This window comes from Eubalaena glacialis, chromosome 3 (genome assembly GCF_028564815.1).
Source record: "Eubalaena glacialis isolate mEubGla1 chromosome 3, mEubGla1.1.hap2.+ XY, whole genome shotgun sequence".
NCBI lineage: Eukaryota > Metazoa > Chordata > Mammalia > Artiodactyla > Balaenidae > Eubalaena > Eubalaena glacialis.
Genome location: NC_083718.1, coordinates 140,521,025 through 140,541,627, shown reverse-complemented (window position 1 = coordinate 140,541,627; position 20,603 = coordinate 140,521,025). Strand labels below are relative to the sequence as shown.

Here is a 20,603-nt window from a genome sequence, read left to right as displayed (position 1 = left end):
AATTAATTTTTGTATTAAAGAAGCCAAAATCTAATCACAACAGTAGGAATATTTTGTTCTGACAGTAAATTGTTTAATGGATTTACTTGTGGAGTATTTTTAATTAAATGTATTTTGAAATAATAGAAATTAAATCAAATAGCAATTAATGAAGTAGTACAGTGCATGAAAAACTATATTAAGCAATTAAGAACTGTGTAACCATATCAGTAACAGAATACTTGGCTAGTAAATGTCAGCTTTTGAAATATGAACACCAGTATAGCAGTATATTATTTTTACCCCCCACATGCTAGCACATAGTTTAAATGTCACTTGGATTTTTGGCCCTTGATTAGATGTCTGTAAAATGGGTTGTCATTATCTAGCAGTTTGAATTCTTCAGATGGTGTCTTAAAAAGTAATGCAATGTGAAAGCATTTTATTAATTGCCAGATGCTTTGTAAGTCAAATAAATGTGGCCCTATATTCTATTTCACAAAGTATTGAGTTGCAGGAAATAAATTATCTGGCTCTGTTACCAAAAGCGTATGATAAAGTTGCTATCTTTGCCGCAAGTTGTAAAAAGGCTTTTTATAATAGGATGATAGGTGACATAAAGTGGTATCGTTGGAACATGGAGACTCAAGAAAGAATAGTGAGCACTTAAGCCTTATCTTCCACCACTGTCACCACTTAGACATACCAAGCCTTTTTTCTTCTTCCCATTACTCACTTATTAGAGGGGGAAAAAACCCAGCTATCTTATGGTCCCGTTTTCAATTACTCGGTAGAAAAGAAAGATATTTTGTTTCAAGTTAAACTTTCTTCCAAGCAAATGAAAATCCAAGGGAATCAGCTAATTAATGATTATAATAAGCTGGGTTCCATTTTTTGACCTTTAAGTAAATGATTTTCTAAGGATTACTTCAGTACTGTGGTACTAGAATATCCAGAAAAAATTAATTCAAGTCCTGAAATACCAGACTCATAGGTTGATAATGATTCTTTATTCAACTAAAATAAAGTTGATTAACATGTAAGAATGTTTTCTTTAAATTCAAGAGGTGCTACCCTTTTTCAGGGTAGTTTTGTGCAGATTGACTATTACATTTTCAAAGGTAACTTTTCGTGTTGTTTAATTTTAAAAGCACAAGGATTCAACTTACGAAAAAGACATCTAAATGCCCCAAGTCTCTCCTGTGCCCTTCCTATCTTCATGGTATCTACATTAAAGCTCCCCATGAATAAATTTTATCTACAAACACTTCCTCGAAATTGGCTTTTTTTTCATTATTATTTTTATGTGTTCTAGACTTTTCATCTTTAAGAAACCTCTCATTCCCCATCTATCTCTATCATTATTCTGTCCTCCCCTTCACACCAAAAAGACATGAAAGAATTGTTTGCTATACCTACTTTTTTGACTCCTATTCATTCTTTCCAGTTAATTCAACTAGTGGTTGTTTTTCCAAGGACATCAATAACTTCCTTATCATTAAACACAGTGGATGTTTTGAAGTCTTCTCTCCAGTGTTAGATATTGTTGATCTCTCTGACACCATATTCTCCAGATTTTCTTCCAACCTCTGACCATTCCTTTTCAGGCTTCTTCCAACCATACTTCTGTACCTTCTCTCAGTTTCTTCATTCTCTCTCACCTCAGGCCCTTTGGATGTAATATTTCCTTCTTGCCCATAGAATAAGTCTTCCTTCCCCTTTTCCTCTTCTTCCTTCAGGTCTCACCAAATATGTCAGTTTTCCCAAGAATCCTTTCTTGATTACTCCCCCCACCAAGACCACTTTGATGGCTCTATTACTTTGTGCTCACTCTTTGTGGTCACACTCAGCATCCTATACTGGAATTACTGTTTTATCTGTACCCTTCACTAGGCTGAAAGCAGGGATAGTTACAATTCCAGCATATACCATTGGAACCATAATATACAATAAATATTTTTTGGATGATTGAATAAAGTGGGCAGAAAATTTAAACTTACATGTGGTATAATTTTTTCCTAGTTCTTGGGCTATTTGTAAGTTAAAAATAGAAGCATAAGAAAAGAAACACAAGGTCTCATTACTATCCAATTCCACTTATACAGACTTTGTTTTTCATGTAATTAATTACATGAAACAGATTAAACAACTAAAACAAAATGAAATATTTTTTCATTAAGTTTTAAATGGGAGGGGAAATGGCTAAATGATTGCTGTAATTCCTTCCTACTCTAAAATTCTACAGTTCCAATATTGTAAAGCCAAATTAGTGTTAATTATCAAATGCTGTCATAAATAATTCTTAAATTACTATATTTAATAATTTTGTTGATTTTTCCATTACATATTGTAGTAGACCTGTGGGGTTTTCTGGGTTTTTTTTAAGCCAATGGCCTTCTTTTAGGTCTATTTTTGGTGTAGGTTAAATAGGAAGCAGAAACTTAATATACCACAGTGATCATATTTGGGATATAATCCAGGAAAATGGAAATGTATTTCTGGTTTTAACCACCAGAGGGTGAACATATTATTTCATTATTCATTAGTGCACACATATGCCCCAGAGAGAGAGAGACTGATAATATTTCTCAGCAGTGGATTAAGTCCTTTATGACTTCTAAGACTGCTCTGGGGAAATATATTGTGGATACATCCATACACAGGCATATACACCCATTCTTATTAGAGAATATATAAAAATTATTTCTAACGTGTAAAGTGGATACTAAATCTTCAGCTCTTAAAAGGCTCTTCACTTATTCATGAAGTTACAAGTATTATATAAGGACATATAGAGATAGCCCTGCTAGCTTTACATAGGATTATAAAGCCTATCTTTGCTACTCAGCCTTGCTTAATTTCTGGAAAAAATAAGAACTACATGAAGATTTGAGGGAAAATAAGGCAAACAATGGAATTGATTTAGGGAAAGTAGATGCGATTCATGTGGAGACACAATTTAGGGGCCAGGGACTAGGAATTGTTGCTGAAAATCTAAGAGGTAAAGGATTTTGATTGAAGTGTCTGTACTTATTAGCTATGGCTAATTCTTGTCTAAGGAAGATGAAGAATAGGCATTCTCAATTCTTATGAATAATTCACAAGCTGCATATATTTGCGATATTTGACCACAGTTGATTTAAAGATATATATGAATGTTAAAAAGAAGATCAACATATTATAAAGTGGTTAAAGTATGGCTCCATTCCCCCCAAATTTAAAAACAATATTTTAAAATTTCTTTTACATACAGTTGGTAAACATCCAACATTTTATACATATTCTTAACTTTATTCTTTCCTCTACAATTTAACACAAGATCATCTAAATTAAATTCAAGGCCAGCTTAAGTTCAATCATCTGTATGAGGCTAATGTCAACATATAATATCAATGCAATAGTGCCAGTTACAGAATACCAGCATTGTAACCTTTCTGGCAATTATAGATATGAATATGCAGCATTACTAAAAAGTACATTTCTCTGTGCCGTTTCTAAACATCTGTTGTAAAAATTGTTTGGATTTAGCTTCTTCAAAAAGACTTTTCTTCCTTGCAGAGCAGTAAAAATTTTGGAAGACAAGTAGACTGGTGAATGGTATACAAGGACATAAAATTAGCAAGTATCTAGCACACATGGCATTTGTTACAAGACCGAAGTAGTAGACATGATCTCTGTCCTCAGGAGAAGAAAGAGCTGAGGAAATGAGTTACATGTTATCCTACTAAGGAATGATATTAAGTCTTAAATTACAGTAAACACTGATCATTAAGCATAAACTAGGGATGAGTTAGGGTACGGGAACAGAAGAGGAAGGGAAGACTTGTCCAATTTGAGGGGAGAGGGGTGATAAGATTCTCTTGGAGGACTGAAGGAATGAAAGAAGTGTGGTTTGAAGCCGACAAGTGCTTTGATTTGTTTTTAGTCATGCAATACAATGTATTTTAAAATTTAAATAATGGGAAAAGGCACATTTTAATAACTATTAAAGGAAATGAGTCATAGGCTTTAAAATATTGAGAAGTACTACACTAAAATATTAGACCATGTTTGGTAGAACCAGTTTGGACAAGTTGGAAAGATTAGTGTGGCTGGAAGAATCAGGGAGATGAGCTAGAACTTTAACTGAACTTGAAGGGATAAAAGGGATTTAGAAGGGGGAGGAGGAAATTTCAGGCATTTTCTCATGTTTTTCACTTTTCCTACAATTTCCTGTATTGTATCTCTGCCTATTAATATCATAAGCAATAAGTCAATAATCATATACTTATTGATTGCCTAATATGTATAGAGCACTGCTTTATTTACTGCATGTACAGAGGTGATCAAACTAGACATTGTTCCTGCTCTCATTATATATAGTCTATCAGAGAAGATAGATTGTGAACAAGTATTACACACTGGGCCTTTAACATATATTTTTTAAATGCTTCATTCTTCATGAAGCCTTTAAACCTTTCCCCAATGCAGAAGAAACTATTCTCTTCTTGAGCTTCTATTTTACATCTAATACTTTTTTTTCTGTGAGTTTTTTTTAAAATAAATTTATTTTATTTATTTATTTTTGGCTGCATTGGGTCTTCATTGCTGCACGCGGGCTTTCTCTAGTTTCGGCGAGCGGGGGCTACTCTTCATTGCAGTGCGCGGGCTTCTCATTGCAGTGGCTTCTCTTGTTGCGGAGCACAGGCTCTAGGCACGCGGGCTTCAGTAGTTATGGCATGCAGGCTTCAGTAGTTGTGGCTCGAGGTCTCTAGAGCACAGGCTCAGTAGTTGTGGCGTACGGGCTTAGTAGCTCCGCGGCATGTGGGATCTTCCCGGACCAGGGCTCAAACCCGTGTGCCCTGCATTGGCAGGCGGATTCTTAAACACTGCGCCACCAGGGAATCCCTCTGTGTGGTTTTAATTCCATATTAAAATAATTATTATACAATAAATTTGACCTTTTGAGGGGAGGAGGTGAGGTTATGTATTTCTATTAACTTAACACATGTATAGATTCATTTGACCGCCACCGCAATCAGGATCCAGAGCAGTTCCATCACCAATAAACTCCCTTGTCACATCCTCCTCTCCTCCTAGCTCCATACTCCCAGCTCCTGGCAATCACTGATCTGTTTTCCATCACTATGGTTTTCTCTTTTTGAGAATGTCATATAAATGGGATCATGTGTTAACCCTTTGAGACTGAATTTTTTCACTCAGCATAATGCCTTTGAGAATTATCCAAATTGGTGTATCAATAGTTTGTTCCTTTTACTGCTGAGTAGTTTCTCATCATAAAGATTTACACAATTTGTTTATTCATTCATCTGCTAGGTTGTTTCCAGTTTTTGGCAATATTAACAGAGCTGCTGTAAACATTCAAGTATAGGTTCCTACGTAACATAAGTTTTCATTTCTGTAGGGTATACGCCCGAACGTGAGATTACTGGATCATATGTTTAAGTGTATGTTTGACTTTTTAAGAAACTGTTTCAGTGTTTTCCAGAGCGGCTGTACCAGTTTGCGTTTCTACCTGTAATATATGAGAGTTCCAGTTGTTCTGCATCCTTGTTAGCACTTAGTTTGTCAGTATTTTTTATTTTAGTCATTCTAATAGATATGAAGTGTTATCTCATAGTGGTTTTAATTTGCATTCCCCTAATGGCCAATGATATTGAGCAACTTTTCATATGCTTCTTTACTATCTGTATATATTCTCTTCAGTGAGGAATCTCTTTAAGTCTTTTGCCTATTTTAAATTGGGTTGTTTTCTTACTGTTGAGTTTTGGGATTCCTTTTTTAATTATGTAACTTTTTTTTGAATTTTATTTATTTTTTTATACAGCAGGTTCTTATTAGTCATCAATTTTATACACATCAGTGTATACATGTCAATCCCAATCTCCCAATTCATCACACCACCATCCCCACCCCCACCCCCCCGCGGCTTTCCCCCCTTGGTGTCCATACGTTTGTTCTCTACATCTGTGTCTCAATTTCTGCCCTGAAAACCAGTTCATCTGTACCATTTTTCTAGGTTCCACATATATGCGTTAATATACGGTATTTGTTTTTCTCTTTCTGACTGACTTCACTCTGTATGACAGTCTCTAGATCCATCCACGTCTCTACAAATGACACAATTTCGTTCCTTTTTATGACTGAGTAATATTCCATTGTATGTATGTACCACATCTTCTTCATCCATTCATATGTTGATGGGCATTTAGGTTGCTTCCATGACCTGGCTATTGTAAATATTGCTGCAATGAACATTGGGGTGCATGTGTCTTTTTGAATTATGGTTTTCTCTGGATATATGCCTAGTAGTGGGATTGCTGGGTCATATGGTAATTCTATTTTTAGTTTTTTAAGGAACATCCATACTGTTCTCCATAGTGGCTGTATCAATTTACATTCCCACCAACAGTGCAAGAGGGTTCCCTTTGCTCCATACCCTCTCCAGCATTTGTTGTTTGTAGATTTTCTGATGATGCCCATTCTAACTGGTGTGAGGTGATACCTCATTGTAGTTTTGATTTGCAGTTCTCTAATAATTAGTGATGTTTTCATGTGCTTCTTGGCCATCTGTATGTCCTCTTTGGAGAAATGTCTATTTAGGTCTTCTGCCCATTTTTTGATTGGGTTGTTTGTTTTTTTAATATTGAGCTGCATGAGCTGTTTATATATTTTGGAGATTAATCCTTTGTCCCTTGATTCTTTTGCAAATAATTTTTCCCATTCTGAGGGTTGTCTTTTCATCTTGTTTGTAGTTTCCTTTGCTTTGCAAAAGCTTTTAAGTTTCATTAGGTCCCATTTGTTTATTTTTGTTTTTATTTCCATTACTCTAGGAGGTGGATCAAAAAAGATCTTGCTGTGATTTAGGTCAAAGAGTGTTCTTCCTATGTTTTCCTCTAAGAGTTTTATAGTGTCCGGTCTTACATTTAGGTCTTGAATCCATTTTTGAGTTTATTTTTGTGTATGGTGTTAGGGAGTATTCTAATTTCATTCTTTTACATGTAGCTGTCCAGTTTTCCCAGCACCACGTATTGAAGAGACTGTCTTTTCTCCATTGTATATCCTTGCCTCCTTTGTCATAGATTAGTTGACCATAGGTGTGTGGGTTTATCTCTGGGCTTTCTATCCTGATCCATTGATCTATATTTCTGTTTTTGTGCCAGTACCATACTGTCTTGATTACTGTAGCTTTGTAGTATAGTCTGAAGTCAGGGAGTCTGATTCCTCCAGCTCCGGTTTTTTCCCTCAAGACTGCTTTGGCTATTCGGGGTCTTTTGTGTCTCCATACAAATTTTAAGATTTTTTGTTCTAGTTCTGTAAAAAATGCCATTAGTAATTTGAAAGGGATTGCATTGAATCTGTAGATTGCTTTGGGTAGTATAGTCATTTTCACAATATTGATTCTTCCAATCCAAGAACATGGAATATCTCTCCATCTGTTGGTATCATCTTTAATTTCTTTCAACAGTGTCTTATAGTTTTCTGCATACAGGTCTTTTGTCTCCCTAGGTAGGTTTATTCCTAGGTGTTTTATTCTTTTTGTTGCAATGGTAAATGGGAGTGTTTCCTTAATTTCTCTTTCAGATTTTTCATCATTAGTGTATAGGAATGCAAGAGATTTCTGTGCATTAACTTTGTATCCTGCAACTTTACCAAATTCATTGATTAGCTCTAGTAGTTTTCTGGTGGCATCTTTAGGATTCTCTATGTATGGTATCATGTCATCTGCAAACAGTGACAGCTTTACTTCTTCTTTTCCAATTTGTATTCCTTTTATTTCTTTTTCTTCTCTGATTGCCGTGGCTAGGACTTCCAAAACTATGTTGATTAATAGTGGCGAGAATGGACATCCTTGTCTTGTTCCTCATCTTAGAGGAAATGCTTTCAGTTTTTCACCATTGAGAATGATGTTTGCTGTGGGTTTGTTGTATATGGCCTTTACTATGTTGAGGTAGGTTCCCTATATGCCCACTTTCTGGAGCGTTTTTATCATAAATGGGTGTTGAATTTTGTCAAAAGCTTTTTCTGCATCTATTGAGATGATCATATGGTTTTTCTTCTTCAGTTTGTTAATATGGTGTATCACATTGACTGATTTGCGTATATTGAAGAATCCTTGCATCCCTGGGATAAATCCCACTTGATCATTGTGTATGATCCTTTTAATGTGTTGTTGGATTCTGTTTGCTAGTATTTTGTTGAGGATTTTTACATCTCTATTCATCAGTGATATTGGTCTGTAATTTTCTTTTTTTGTAGTATCTTTGGTTTTGGTATCAGGGTGATGGTGGCCTCAAAGAATGAGTTTGGGAATGTTCCTTCCTCTGCAATTTTTTGGAAGAGTTTGAGAAGGATGGGTGTTAGCTCTTCTCTAAATGTTTGATAGAATTCACCTGTGAAGCCATTTGGTCCTGGACTTTTGTTTGTTGGAAGATTTTTAATCACAGTTTCAATTTCATTACTTGTGATTGGTCTGTTCATATTTTCTATTTTTTCCTGATTCAGTCTTGGAAGTTATACCTTTCTAAGAATTTGTCCATTTCTTCCAGGTTGTCCATTTTATTGGCATAGAGTTGTTTGTAGTAATCTCTTATAATTCTTTGTATTTCTGCAGTGTCAGTTGTGATTTCTCCTTTTTCATTTCTAATTTTATTGATTTGAGTCCTCTCCCTCTTTTTCTTGATGAGTCTGGCTAATGGTTTATCAATTTTGTTTATCTTCTCAAAGAACCAGCTTTTAGTTTTATTGATCTTTGCTATTGTTTTCTTTATTTCTATTTCATTTATTTCTGCTCTGATCTTTATGATTTCTTTCCTTCTGCTAACTTTGGGTTTTGTTTGTTCTTCTTTCTCTAGTTCCTTTAGGTGTAACGTTAGATTGTTTATTTGAGATTTTTCTTGTTTCTTGAGGTAGGCTTGTATAGCTATAAACTTCCCTCTTAGAATTGCTTTTGTTGCATCCCATAGGTTTTGGATCGTCGTGTTTTCATTGTCATTTTTCTCTAGGTATTTTTTGATTTCCTCTTTGATTTCTTCAGTGATCTCTTGGTTATTTAGTAACGTATTGTTTAGCCTCCATGTGTTTGTGCTTTTTACGTTTTTTTCCCTGTAATTGATTTCTAATCTCATAGCGCTGTGGTCAGAAAAGATGCTTGATATGATTTCAGTTTTCTTAAATTTACTGAGGCTTGATTTGTGACCCAAGATGTGATCTATCCTGGAGAATGTTCCATGTGCACTTGAGAAGAAAGTGTAATCTGCTGTTTTTGGATGGAATGCCCTATAAATATCAATTAAATCTATCTGGTCTATTGTGTCATTTAAAGCTTGTGTTCCTTATTAATTTTCTGTTTGGATGAGCTGTCCATCGGTGTAAGTGAGGGGTTAAAGTCCCCCACTATTATTGTGTTACTGTCGATTTCCCCTTCTATGGCTGTTAGCATTTGCCTTGTGTATTGAGGTGCTCCTATGTTGTGTGCATAAATATTTACAATTGTTATATCTTCTTCTTGGATTGATCCCTTGATCATTAGGTAGTGTCCTTTTTTGTCTCTGGAAATAGTCTTTATTTTAAAGTCTATTTTGTCTGATATGAGAATTGCTACTCCAGTTTTCTTTTGATTTCCATTTGCATGGAATATCTTTTTCCATCCTCTCACTTTCAGTCTGTATGTGTCCCTAGGTCTGAAGTGGGTCTCTTGTAGACAGCATATATATGGGTCTTGTTTTTGTATCCATTCAGCAAGCCTGTGTCTTTTGGTTGGAGCATTTAATCCATTCACGTTTAAGGTAATTATCGATATGTATGTTCCTATGACCATTTTCTTAATTGTTTTGGGTTTGTTTTTGTAGGTCCTTTACTTCTCTTGTGTTTCCCACTTAGAGAAGTTCCTATAGCATTTGTTGTAGAGCTTGTTTGGTGGTGCTGAATTCTCTTAACTTTTGCTTGTCTGTAAAGCTTTTGATTTCTCCATCGAATCTGAATGAGATCCTTGCCAGGTAGAGTAATCTTGGTTGTAGATTCTTCCCTTTCATCACTTTAAGTATACCATGTCACTCCCTTCTGGCCTGTAGAGTTTCTGCTGAGAAATCAGCTGTTAACCTTATGGGAGTTCCCTTGTATGTTATTTGTCATTTTTCCCTTGCTGCTTTCAATAATTTTTCTTTGTCTCTAATTTTTGCCAATTTGATTACTATGTGTCTCGGTGTGTTTGTCCTTGGGTCTATCCCGTATGGGACTCTTTGCGCTTCCTGGACTTGTGTTGCTATTCCCTTCCCCATGTTAGGGAAGTTTTCGACTATAATCTCTTCAAATATTTTCTCGGGTCCTTTCTCTCTCTCTTCTCCTTCTGGGACCCCTATATTGTGAATGTTGTTGCATTTAATGTTGCCTCAGAGGTCTCTCAGACTGTCTTCATTTCTTTTCATTCTTTTTTCTTTATTCTGTTCCACAGCAGTGAATTCCACCATTCTGTCTTCCAGGTCACTTATCTCTTCTGCCTCAGTTATTCTGCTATTGATTCCTTCTAGTGTAGTTTTCATTTCAGTTATTGTGTTGTTCATCTCTGTTTGTTTGTTCTTTAATTCTTCTAGATCTTTTTTAAACATTTCTTGCATCTTCTCAATCTTTGCCTCCATTCTTTTTCTGAGGTCCTGGATCATCTTCACTATCATTATTCTGAATTCTTTTTCTGGAAGGTTGCCTATCTCCACTTCATTTAGTTGTTTTTCTGGGGTTTTATCTTGTTCCTTCATCTGGTACATAGACCTCTGCCTTTTCATCTTGTCTATCTTTCTGTGAATGTGGTTTTTGTTCCACAGGCTGCAGGATTGTAGTTCTTCTTGCTTCTTCTGTCTTCCCTCTGGTCTGCTAGTGTTGGAGGGTCTCCTGCAGAGGCAGGGGGTGTCTGTGTCTCACTGTGAGGACAAGGACACCGGCAGCAGAAGTTCTGGGAAGTACTCCTTGGTGTGAGCCCTCCCAGGGCCTGCCATTAGCCCTACCAAAGAGCCCGGGTAGGCCGAGTTTTGGGATTCTTTATAAATTCTGGTCCATCTTTTGTTGGAGATGTGATTTGCAAATATTGTCTCCTAGTCTATAGTATGTCTTTTCATTCTCTCAATTGTGTCATATGGAGAGCAAGTGTTTAACTTTGATGAACTCCAACTCATCAGTTTTTCCTTTAATGGATCATGCATTTGGTGTCAAATCTAAGAAGTTGTTGCCTAACCCCAGGTCAAAAAGATTTCCTCTTGTTTTCTTCTAAAATTTTTATAGTTTTACTTTTACATTTATATCCATGATCTATTTTTTTCCCATTTTAATTAAATATTTGACTTAGCTCTTTATTTTTTATTTTTTTAACACTGTGATCTATTTTGAATTAATTTTTGTGTGAGCTGTGAGGTTTAGGTTGAGGTTCATTTTTTTTTTTTTTTCCATATGGATGTCAATTATCCTGGCACCATTTGCTGAAAAGATTATTCTTTCTCTGTTAAATCGCTCTTTTATTTCTGGACTCTGTTCTGTTCCATTGATCTGTCTGTAGTTCCCCTAACCAATACTACACTGTCTTGTTACTGTAGCTTTATATATAGTAAGCCTTTTAATCAGATAATGTGATTCCTCCAATTTTATTATGCTTTTCCAAAGTCATCTAGTTTCTTTCCTTTTCTAAGGAAATTTTAGGACTAGTCTGTTTATATCTACAAAAAGTTTTGCTGGAATTTTGATTGATATTGTGTTAAATGTATTGATCATTTGAGGGCAATTGACATGTTTATTATGTTGATGCTTCCAATCCATGAACATGGTATAGCTCTTCATTTATTTAGGCTTTCTTTTATTTATTTCATAAGCATTTTATAGTTTTTAGCATACAAATCCTATACATTCTTTATTAGATTTGTATCTAAGTATTTTATTTTTATGAGCTATTGTAAATCTATTTTTTAAAATTTCAGTTTAAACAGTTGTACATTGCTAGTATATAAAAATATGATTGATTTTTGTGTGTTGGTCTTATATCCTGAGACTCTTGCTAAACTAATATATTAGTCCTAGGAGTTTTTTGTTTGTAGATTTCTTAGGATTTTCTACATAGAAAAACATGTCATCTGCAATAAGGACAGTTTCATTTCTTTCTTTTCAATCTGTATGCCTTTTCTTTTTTCTTTCTTTATTGCATTGGCTAAGACTTCCATAATTATGTTGAATAAGTATGATGAAAGTGGATATCCTTACCTTGCTCCCAGTCTTAGGGAATGAAGCATTTATTCCTTCACCATTAATGTGATGTTAGCTGAAAATGTTTTTGTAGAAGCCCTTTATTAGGTTTGGGAAGTTTCCTTCTATTCCTAGTTTGCTGAGAGTTTTTATCAGGATCCTGAATTCTGTGAAATATTTTTTCTTCATCATCCTATGGTTTTTCTTCTTTAGACTGCTAATATAGTGGATTACACTGATTGATTTTCAAATATTGAATCACCCTTTCATTCTCAGGATAAACTCCACTTGGTTGTGATACATTATTCTTTTTATGTATTGTGGATTCAATTGACTAGTATATTATTGAGCATTTTTGTGACTATGTATATGAGGGATATTGGTCTGTAGCTTTCTCGATTTGTAATGTCTTTGTCTGGTTTGGGTATCATAGCTATGCTGGCTTCATAAAATGAGTCTGGAATGTTCACTCCTCTTATTTTCTGGGAGAGATTGTATGGAACTGGTGTTATTTCTTCTTTAAATATTTGAATTTGCCATTAAAACCATCTGGGTGTGGAGATTTTTGGAGGTTTTTAAGTATTAATTCAATTTTTTTAACAGTTATGGGACCATTCTGTTTATCTATTTCATCTTGGGTGGGGGGTAGTTGGTAGTTTGTGGGTTTTGAGGAATTGGTCCATTTTATCTAAGTTGTCAAATTTATGCACATAGAGTTTTTAAAAATTGTTTATGGGGTCTGTGGTGATATCCCCTTTTTAATTTCTAATATTAGTAAAATGTGTCTTCTTTTCTTTGCCACTGGCTGCAGGTTTATTGATTTTATTGATCTTTTCAAAGAGTCAACTTTTAGTTTCATTAATTTTCCCCTATTTTTATGTTTTCAATTTCATTGAAATCTGCTCTTACCTTTATCATTTTCTTCTTTCTCCTTGCCTTGGGTTTATTTGTTCTTTTTCTAGTTTGTTAAGGTAAAAGCTTAGGTTACTGATTTGGGACCTTTTTATTCTAATACTAGCTTTAAAAATCAATACTTTTTTTTTGTGGCTCATGCTTGTTTCTTGTATTTTATTAATTTGTATACATGTCCGTACTCTCCTATTTTAAACTCCTTGAGTACAAGGATCTTATCTTATGTGACAAATCTGGGCCTACCTAAGTATCTTGTACTATATGTTTAGCAAGTATTTCATAGAAGGCTTGAATGGAAGGATGGACGGATGAAAGGAGAGTTAGTGAAGACAATGAATATAAATTATTTCAAAGATATCTTTGATATTAAGAAAATATACAGCAGGAGCTACAGGAGTCAGGAGTGTCAAGGGAAGGAAACAAAACAATTCACTCTGAGGAAAAATTGCTAAAGCCAATCTAAGCTACTTTTTTTTTTTTTTTTTAATGCATGTATCCACTTATTTATTTATTTATTTATGGCTGTGTTGGGTCTTCGTTTTTTGTGCGAGGGCTTTCTCCAGCTGCGGCAAGCGGGAGCCACTCTTCATCGCGGTGCGCGGGCCTCTCACCATCGCGGCCTCTCTTGTTGCGGAGCACAGGCTCCAGACGCGCAGGCTCAGTAATTGTGGCTCACGGGCCTAGTTGCTCCGCGGCATGTGGGATCTTCCCAGACCAGGGCTCAAACCCATGCCCCATGCATTGGCAGGCAGATTCTCAACCACTGCGCCACCAGGGAAGCCCCTAAGCTACTTCTGATAGGGAGTATTCAGAATCTCAGTGTGGTATACAGAACACTCACAGTATGTTATGTTCAATTCTACATAGTGGATGAAACAGAGACTCTGTTTCCTAGACAATTCAACAAAAAAATTTTAATTTGTTAGATAATTTAAGCAAAACAATAATTTGGAAATAATTACATCCATGATTTTCTCAAGTCCTTTTTTATTTGTGATATACCTGAGATACTTTCCTCTGTTGTTAATTCATTGGTAGAGCCTCAGGATAGCCTTCTTTTCTTATTCTGTCTCTTGCTGACCACCTGAAGTCACACTTTAGGCCTCTAGAGAATCAGGCCATGAGTCTCTTTTCTAGACTTCTCCATAAAGTTAAAGCATCTGTGTTAGTTTCCTATGGTTGCTGTAACAAATTACCACAAATTTGGTGGCTTAATACAACATAAATTTTTCCCCACAGTTTTAGAGGCCAGAAGTCCAAAATCAGTAACACTGAGCAAAATCAAGTTATCATCAGGCTGTGCTCTTTCCAGAGGTTCTAGAGGAGAAAGCATTTCTTGCCTTTTCCAGCTTTTGGTGGCTGCTGGCATTCCTTGGTGTGTGGCTGCATCACTCCATTCTGCCTTTATGGTCATATTGTTTCTCCTCTTCTGTAGTCAAAATCTTCCTCCTTCTGCCACTTGTAAGGACACTTGTGATTGCATTTAAAGCCTACCTGATTAATCCAAGATAATCTCCCATCTCAAGATTCTTAATTATATCTGCAAAGTCCTTTTTTTGCCAAAAAAGATAACATTCATGGGTATCTTTTTGGGGGGCATTATTTAGCCTACCATAGCATCTTGATTTCTTAATCAAGAACACTGATGAAATGGGATAACAGAAGACATTCATTATCTCTTAAAAAATGTCTTTCATAATCTGTATTTTAAAAAGCTTATCTTTTTGTCATTTATATTAATATTTGCATATCAAATATTCATATAAATTAATTCAAACTGATATCCTTTATAGTAGATTCCAAAAATGAATTCTAAGGGAAAAGTCCAATTTATCATATATCCATCTTTTTCACATAAAACTTCATGAATAACCATTTGACACTGAAACATGAGTGCAGAAACTATTATTATTTTGGCAAGGAACAAGCAATTTCAGAATCGCTGACTACAGATATCCATTAAGTTTTATTCAAATAAGTTTTAAGCACCTGAATAACTTACAGGTGCAGATAGAATAGATATTGAATGGTTTTATATTACTTACACATGTAGGAACAAGTCATTTCAGCAAATTATAAATAGGTCAAAATTTAACATAATGAACTAAATCTACAGCCACAAAGAACCTATGATTTAGGTTTAATAAAAGAACAAAAATGACATTTGCAGCGTTGTTCAGTATTAATTTGTATGGGGATATGGAATCATCAATTAGTTATTTGACAGCTACAAATAATTGAAAATTCTTGTAGAAGATTATCTACAACTTATTTACGTATTCCATCAGATTTCTCATAATTGAGAGACCTCCTTACAGGCCTAGTAGAACACTTGGGTAGGAGAGAGATTTGGGTGACCATTCTAGGCCCAAACTGGAGACCATTCCGATATTCCTCAATATATACTGTTCTGCTATCACTTGACGCCACCAGATAGGAAGTTGAGTGTACACAAATAATGATTTGTGTTTTGTTTTTAACTACAATATGATACACGTTTTTATTGTATGCTATATAGGGTCTTTCTAAGGCCTTGTCTACATGTTGTTAATTACTTTTCAGTGTTTTTTATTTTGATAATCAGTTTCTGTATAAGCCATATAACCAGTGTTAAATGGCTAATGCCACTAGATCACCCACTTCACCACCCAGTGTTTCCACTATAAATTCCATACATGTCTTTTTCATTATAAAATGCGTACCATTTGCAATTTGTTGAAGTCATCAAAGATTGATATCCTATGGTAAACATATTTCTTTAAATCATTATAGTTGGAATGCAAATGATGATTTGTGAAGGGTGAAGGTAAAGTTGCTTTAATGAGCACTGTATTTGGAAATGGGATTTGACCAAGCATTGTATACTTATCTAGCAACGATTTAACCTACCTTCCATTTATACACACTTGTATATGTAGACAGAGAAATCATTCAACTCTTTCACAAAATCGCCAACTGCTTGTTCCTTGACCTAGATCAAACTTAAAATTCTGGATAATTTGGTTTATAGTAAGGTTCCTAAATGGCATATTAATAACTTACTTAAGAAGCAAATCGGAGGGAGGGGCAAGATGGCGGAAGAGTAAGACGCGGAGATCACCTTCCTCCCCACAGATACATGAGAAATACATCTACACGTGGAACTGCTCCTACAGAACACCCACTGAACGCTGGCAGAAGACGTCAGACCTCCCAAAAGGCAAGAAAATCCCCACGTACTTGGGTAGGGCAAAAGAAAAAAGAAATAACAGAGACAAAAGAATAGGGACGGGACCTGCACCAGTGGGAGGGAGCTGTGAAGGAGGAAAGGTTTCCACACACTAGGAAGCCCCTTCGTGGGCAGAGACTGCGGGTAGCAGAGGGGGGAAGCTTCGGAGCCACGGAGGAGAGCGCAGCCACATTGGTGCGGAGGGCAAAGCGGAGATTCCCGCACAGAGGAGCGGTGCCGACCAGCACTCACCAGCCCGAGAGGCTTGTCTGCTCAGCCGCTGGGGCGGGCGGGGCCTGGGAGCTGGGGCTCGGGCTTCGGTGCTAGCCGGGAGGGAGTCCGGGAAAAAGACTGCAGCTGCCAAAGAGGCAAGAGAATTTTTCTTGCCTCTTTGTTTCGCGGCGCGCAAGGAGAGGGGATTCAGAGCGCCGCCTAAACGAGCTCCAGAGACGGGCGCGAGCCGCGGCTATCAGCGCGGATCCCACAGCAACAGGGACGCAGAGGGAAAAACGGAGAGATTCCCGCACAGAGGCTCGGCGCCGAGCAGCACTCACCAGCCCGAGAGGCTTGTCTGCTCACCCGCCGGGGCGGGCGGGGCTGGGAGCTGAGGCGCGGGCTTCGGTCGGATCCCAGGGAGAGGACTGGGGTTGGCTGCGTGAACACAGCCTGAAGGGTCTAGCGCACCACAACTAGCCGGGAGGGTGCACGAGAAAAAGTCTGCAGCTGCCGAAGAGGCAGGAGACTTTTTCTTGCCTCTTTGTTTCGCGGCATGCAAGGAGAGGGGATTCAGAGCGCCACTTAAACGAACTCCAGAGACGGGCGCGAGCCGCGGCTATCAGCGCGGACCCCAGAGACGGGCATGAGACGCTAAGGCTGCTGCTGCCGCCACCAAACAGCCTGTGGGCGAGCACAGGTCACTCTCCACACCGCCCCTCCCGGGAGCCTGTGCAGCCCGCCACCGCCAGGGTCCCGTGATCCGGGGACAACTTCCCCGGGAGAGCGCACGGCGCGCCTCAGGCTGCTGCAACGTCACGCCGGCTTCTGCCGCCGCAGGCTCGCCCCGCCTCCTCCGTACCGCTCCCTCCCCCTGGCCTGACTGAGCCAGAGCCCCCGAATCAGCTGCTCCTTTAACCCCGTTCTGTCTGGGCGGGGAACAGACGCCCTCAGGGGACCTACATGCAGAGGCGGGTCCAAATCCAAAGCTGAACCCCGGGAGCTGTAGGAACAAAGAAGAGAAAGGGAAATCTCTCCCAGCAGCCTCAGAAGCAGCGGATTAAAGCTCCACAAACAACTTGATGTGCCTGCATCTGTTGAATACCTGAATAGACAACGAATCATCCCAAATTTAGGAGATGGACTTTGGGAGCAGGATATATTAACTTTTCCCCTTTTCCTTTTTTTTGTGAGTGTAGATGTGTATGCTTCTGGGTGAGATTTTGTCTGTATAGCTTTGCTCTCACCGTTAGTCCTAGGGTTAGGTCCGTCCGTTTTTTTTTTTTTTTTTTTGGCTTAAAAATTTTTTTTCCCTAATAAATGTTTTCTTAATAATTTTTTCCTTATTTTCTATTTTTAAAAAAAAATTTTTAATAAGTTTTTTCATATTTTTTATTTTAAAAAATTAAAAAATTTTTTTTCTTAATAAATTTTTTCTAAATAATTTTTTTCTTATTTTTAGTATAAAAAATTAATAAATCTATTTTTAAAAATTAAAAAAAAATTTTTTTTCTTAATAAATTTACTCTTAATAATTTTTTTCTTATTTTTTATTATAATTGCTTTATTTTATTTTATTTTATCCTCTTTTTTTCTTTCTTTCCATTTTTTCTCCCTTTTATTCTGAGCCGTGTGGATGAAAGGCTCTTGGTGCTCCAGCCAGGCATCAGGGCTGTGCCTCTGAGGTGGGAGAGCCAACTTCAGGACACTGGTCCACAAGAGACCTCCCAGCTCCACGTAATACCAAACGGCGAAAATCTCTCACAGATCTCCATCTCAACATCAAGACCCAGCTTCACTCAACGACCAGCAAGCTACAGTGCTGGACACCCTATGCCAAACAACTAGCAAGACAGGAACACAGCCCCATCCATTAACAGAGAGGCTGCCTAAAATCATAATAAGGCCACAGACACCCCAAAACACACCACCAGACGTGGACGAACCCACCAGAAAGACAACATCCAGCCTCATCCACCAGAACACAGGCACTAGTTCCCTCCACCAGGAAACCTACACAACCCACTGAACCAACCTTAGCCACTGGGGACAGATACCAAAAACAACGGGAACTACGAACCTGCAGCCTGTGAAAAGGAGACCCCAAACACAGTAAGATAAGCAAAATGAGAAGACAGAAAAACACACAGCAGATGAAGGAGCAGGGTCAAAACACACCAGACCTAACAAATGAAGAGGAAATAGGTAGTCTACCTGAAAAAGAATTCAGAATAATGATAGTAAGGATGATCCAAAGTCTTGGAAATAGAATAGACAAAATGCAAGAAACATTTAACAAGGACGTAGAAGAACTAAAGAGGAACCAAGAAATGATGACAAGCACAATAAATGAAATTAAAAATACTCTAGATGGGATCAATAGCAGAATAACTGAGGCAGAAGAACGGATAAGTGACCTGGAAGATAAAATGGTGGAAATAACTACTGCAGACCAGAATAAAGAAAAAAGAATGAAAAGAACTGAGGACAGTCTCAGAGACCTCTGGGACAACATTAAACGCACCAACATTCGAATTATAGGGGTCCCAGAAGAAGAAGAGAAAAAGAAAGGGACTGAGAAAATATTTGAAGAGATTATAGTTGAAAACTTCCCTAATATGGGAAAGGAAATAGTTAATCAAGTCCTGGAAGCACAGAGAGTCCCATACAGGATAAATCCAAGGAGAAACACACCAAGACACATATTAATCAAACTATCAAAAATTAAATATAAAGAAAACATATTAAAAGCAGCAAGGGAAAAACAACAGATAACACACAAGGGCATCCCCATAAGGTTAACAGCTGATCTTTCAGCAGAAACGCTGCAAGCCAGAAGGGAGTGGCAGGATATACTTAAAGTGATGAAGGAGAAAAACCTACAACCAAGATTACTCTACCCAGCAAGGATCTCATTCAGATTTGATGGAGAAATTAAAACCTTTACAGACAAGCAAAAGCTGAGAGAGTTCAGCACCACCAAACCAGCTTTACAACAAATGCTAAAGGAACTTCTCTAGGCAAGAAACACAAGAGAAGGAAAACACCTACAATAACAAACCCAAAACATTTAAGAAAATGGGAATAGGAACATACATATCGATAATTACCTTAAATGTAAATGGATTAAATGCTCCCACCAAAAGACACAGACTGGCTGAATGGATACAAAAACAAGACCCATATATATGCTGTCTACAAGAGAGCCACTTCAGACCTAGAGACACATACAGACTGAAAGTGAGGGGATGGAAAAAGATATTCCATGCAAATGGAAATCAAAAGAAAGCTGGAGTAGCAATTCTCATATCAGACAAAATAGACTTTAAAATAAAGACAATTACAAGAGACAAAGACGGACACTATATAATGATCAAGGGATCGATCCAAGAGGAAGGTATAACAATTGTAAATATTTATGCACCCAACATAGGAGCACCTCAATACATAAGGCAAATACTAACAGCCATAAAAGGGGAAATCGACAGTAACACAATCATAGTAGGGGACTTTAACACCCCACTTTCACCAATGGACAGATCATCCAAAATGAAAATAAATAAGGAAACACAAGCTTTAAATGATACATTAAACAAGATGGACTTAATTGATATTTATAGGACATTCCACCCAAAAACAACAGAATACACATTTTTCTCAAGTGCTCATGGAACATTCTCCAGGATAGATCATATCTTGGGTCACAAATCAAGCCTTGGTAAATTTAAAAAAATTGAAATCGTATCAAGTATCTTTTCCGACCACAACGCTATGAGACTAGATATCAATTACAGGAAAAGATCTGTAAAAAATACAAACACATGGAGGCTACACAATACACTACTTAATAACGAAGTGATCACTGAAGAAATCAAAGGGGAAATCAAAAAATACCTAGAAACAAATGACAATGGAGACACGACGATCCAAAACCTATGGGATGCAGCAAAAGCAGTTCTAAGAGGGAAGTTTATAGCAATACAAGCCTACATCAAGAAACAGGAAACATCTCGAATAAACAACCTAACCTTGCACCTAAAGCAATTAGAGAAAGAAGAACAAAAAAACC

The 20,603-nt window shown here is 37.1% G+C and overlaps 1 pseudogene; it reads left to right on the top strand.

The window, feature by feature from the left end:
- The window catches only part of LOC133089043 (glycerophosphodiester phosphodiesterase 1-like), a 31,476-nt pseudogene that overhangs the window by 1,866 nt on the left and 9,007 nt on the right, over window positions 1–20,603 (top strand).